Source organism: Thermobia domestica, chromosome 7, assembly GCF_964235325.1.
Source record: "Thermobia domestica chromosome 7, izTheDome1.hap1.1, whole genome shotgun sequence".
Classification (NCBI taxonomy): Eukaryota; Metazoa; Arthropoda; class Insecta; order Zygentoma; family Lepismatidae; genus Thermobia; species Thermobia domestica.
Window position 1 is genome coordinate 134,071,919 of NC_137460.1, and position 3,883 is coordinate 134,075,801.

The window sequence follows — 3,883 nt, forward strand, 5'->3', positions numbered from 1 at the left end:
GCAAAAACAGATACACAGTATTAAAACCGCAGAAGAATTCGTGAGTATAGTGCAAGTATAAACTCCGGGTATTACTCTTGTTTTGTTGCCTGGAACTGAATTCGACAACTTCCGGAAGAAAAAAAAAAAAGCAAGAATGGGAAAGTATGCGACCGGTAACTGGTATTCAACGAAGTCACCTTTGGCTTTCGGAAAATGGCGAAGTTTCTATGGCAGTAACGGGTGACCATAAACTAACTTCATGCTTCCCCCAAAATCGAGCTTCTGCAATTCAAAGTGTAGATTTAAGAAGTCTGCAAAAAGGTTACATATATATGCGCAAAGGCGCCGATTTCTCTGTAGATTGAGGGGGGGATTGGGATGCAGAAGGTATATATATGAGGATTTTAAGACAAATTGCATTCAAATTAGGCCAAATATTGTATATTCATAAATACAATAGAGGGCCCACATCAGCTTTGGGGGCTCCGGTCCCCCCCCCAGGATCGGTGCCCTTGCATATACTTATGATAACCAGTGGTGCGTAGCAGAATTATGAATAAATCATGAATTACGTACAGTTGAAGTGCTGTTTATGCTTCCACATGGACTTTCAGCAGGGTACAGGTTTCCAGAAGAGCGTAAGAGAAGTGAAAATAAGTGTTTTGTGATTATCGACAATACGCTACGCAGGAGCGGATCCAGGACGAACTTCTGGGGGGGAGGGATGTAATACTGCTACTTACAGCTACTTTTAAGAGCTCCAAACTCTGGAATGGGTTTTATTTATATAAAAAATAAGAAAGTTTCTTCTGGGGGGGCGATCGACTCCTTGGATCCACCTCTGGACGAGTTGTGAGTGTACTACTGCTATTAGCGAAGAAGACACCAAGCAAGCAAATGATTGGTCCATGTGAAAAAAAATCAGTGAAATTTTGCTTCTGAAGACCACTTTAAGTAAGTGAACTTAAAATTTTTGTGTTTCGTAATCGTAATTCCCATTTCAGATTACTTCGATTTAAGAAAACGAACGAGTAAGGGAAGGGGCTCATTTTACCATTCCAGAGCGCTTTTTTGATCAAAATAATAAAAAAAACAGCCAGGAAAACCTTTTATTCTTCATTTAATTAATGTGAACCACAAACATCATAAAATCATTGCATTTTTATTGTTTCCAGTGTTGCTAACTGTGATATCAAAGTTAACGAAACTTCGCTAACTTCAAAAGGTTAATTCATGAAGCATTGGTCGAGAATGGTATTCGGTGTGTTTATTATTCATATAAAGTTAAACCATCTGACAAAATTTCAGAATTTTAAAGGATGGTGTTTTCGAGAAAATGGCGCCCAAAAATGGCGATTTTTGAGAATTTTCCAATTTCTCGAATTTTTTGCGACAAAACGGTTGCACACAGAAGCGATACAAAACTTTTTTCGGAAAGCGGGTAACCAGGTCTTACCAACCGTGAAAACTGAATTTTAAAATTCGAACCGGAAGTCCTCGAAAAAAATTCGCAAACTTTGACTTTTCAGATAAGTTGACGTTCATTTGTTAATTTATGTAAAAAAAGGTACGCATGCGCAAACCTAACTACAATAAAATATAGTTTATTTATATCCCTATGTACATAACACAACAAGAATTATAACTCTACCTGTCTCCATAGCTGAATGGTGGAGCTCCGAAGTTGACCATTTTCCATGTCTTTTACAATTTATAAATTGTAATCCCCGTCTTTGGTGGCCCATTACTTGGCGGGAAAATTTTTTTCGACAAAACAAAAAAATATGGGTCTCTTATAAACATGATTAGTTGCTATAAAAAAGTTTCAACAATATCTGAGATGGTGATGGTACAATTTTATTTATTTATTTATTTATTTATTTATTTTTGCCTGAGTTGAAATGGAAGGCACCGAATATAAAATAGCAAGTTAAAAATTTTAGATTTGGCCCTGTAACCCCTTTCAGAAGCAGAATTTTTGCAAACACTGGGGTATATCGACATGGCGACTTCGTTAAACGAAAGTTTATATATCTATTTTCATCTTTCTGCCTAGGAAGATATTTAATTTTCGGCTTTTATATTAACTCCCCTTCCCTTTTCGGGTACGAATTTTAATGACACTGACACGACAGAAAACAGATCAGCCAAGTACTATGTTCAAAAATTCATTTCAAATAATCAGTCATTTTCCCTGATGATGAGACAGAAGTGGAATTTCCAGAAACGCTATGTTGTGTGCCTACTTGTTTTTTATATCAAGTATTTCATCTTCATAACATAATAGACTTGTAAGTTTGTTTGTTTTTAGCAGATATTTTAGAGCTTTTCACCATCTCTTTTTGGATACGCATTTCAGTGAAAGTGACATGATGAAGCCATGTTGTAGAATAGTTCTAAATATGTTCAGTAATTTTCCTCGAACAGTTCGACACTTGGAACATTCTGTGATCATGAGACAGGGAACATCGATTTGAATGTCGAGAAATCAATAAAAATAATCCCCCTCCTTCTGTTTAAAAGGTATATTTTGAAAGCTCTGAAATAGTATCTATTCTTTTTAGTTCAGAGTTTATATACCGAATATCACATTACAAAATTCAGAGATTTTCACATTTTATGACATTTTAGTGGTAAATTTTAATATTATAGAAATCATATCTTTTCTCTCTTTTTCAGTGAGAAACTTTCGGTAACATTCATTCAATTATTTTTAGTTAAGAAGTCAAATGCCAACTCTTGCGCCTCAAACTTAAGCAAATCTGTTATAGTCGGCATTTTCTGACTAAATAGTGAAAACAATTTAATAGGTAGAAACTATTACCCATTCCCTTCTTAGGAGCAGAAGTTTCAGAAACGTTGAGCATGTATTAGTTTACTTTTAATTGAGTTTAAATTTCAAATTTCATATCTCCAATTTAAACACATCTTACGTTTGGCATTTTCTAAGCAGAAATAAAATAAACTAAAGTTGGAAAATTTAATGTTATATAAATAGCTCCTTGTTTAGGTGCGGAATTTTCAGAAACGGTGAGAAATATGTTCAGTTAAGTATGATGGTAAGTTACGTGCTAAGTAACGTCTGCCTTCCGTCAGTGATATGCGATATACACTATTTACGCCCCTAAGGATACATATTTCCAAAAATCCTTCCTTATCCCTTCCTTTTGTCAAAAAGAGTATTCTTGCTAACTATAGCATTAAGGTTTGGTCGATAATGAGTAACTCACTTCTACTGTCTTATATGCAACATAGATTATTAATATTATTGTTATTATTATTAGTAATACCGATGATTTGAGAGCACAATGCTGCACCTGAAATTGATGAAAGGGTGAGACAAAGACCATAAATGATTGATGGGGGTAGGAGCGTGAAGCATGTAGGGTTTACGAAGGAGGGTGCCAGGTACATAAGGTTGGAAGCACTGCAATAGGAACTCCCAAAACTTTCATTCAGAAAACACAGTTTTGTATCACTCCCTACGTTATAACAATACAACAAATAATCCATAAGAACATTGTACTTCTGATAAATTACGTGGCTGAGGATTACTACATGATCACTGAAGGCCAACATGAATTGGAGGCTCCACAAAACCAGGTCCGCTTCTTCATTAGTTTACTAAACATCATTAAATATGATAACCAAATACCATTATGAATTAAGTGAGACTGTAAAAAATGAACCTTTCCTCTAACAGTTAAAAGAGTAATAGAACCTGACAGCAATAATAATTATAATAATTCAATTTCTAAAGGATAGTTTTTTAATAGATAGAGAAAACTGAAGTCTATTCATAATTATTATAAGGAAATCGATTAAATTGTATCAGTCACTTCTCAAGTCACTGAGGAAGACGAAAGTCGAAAGTAAGAGGTAGAAGGTAAGAGATGAATAG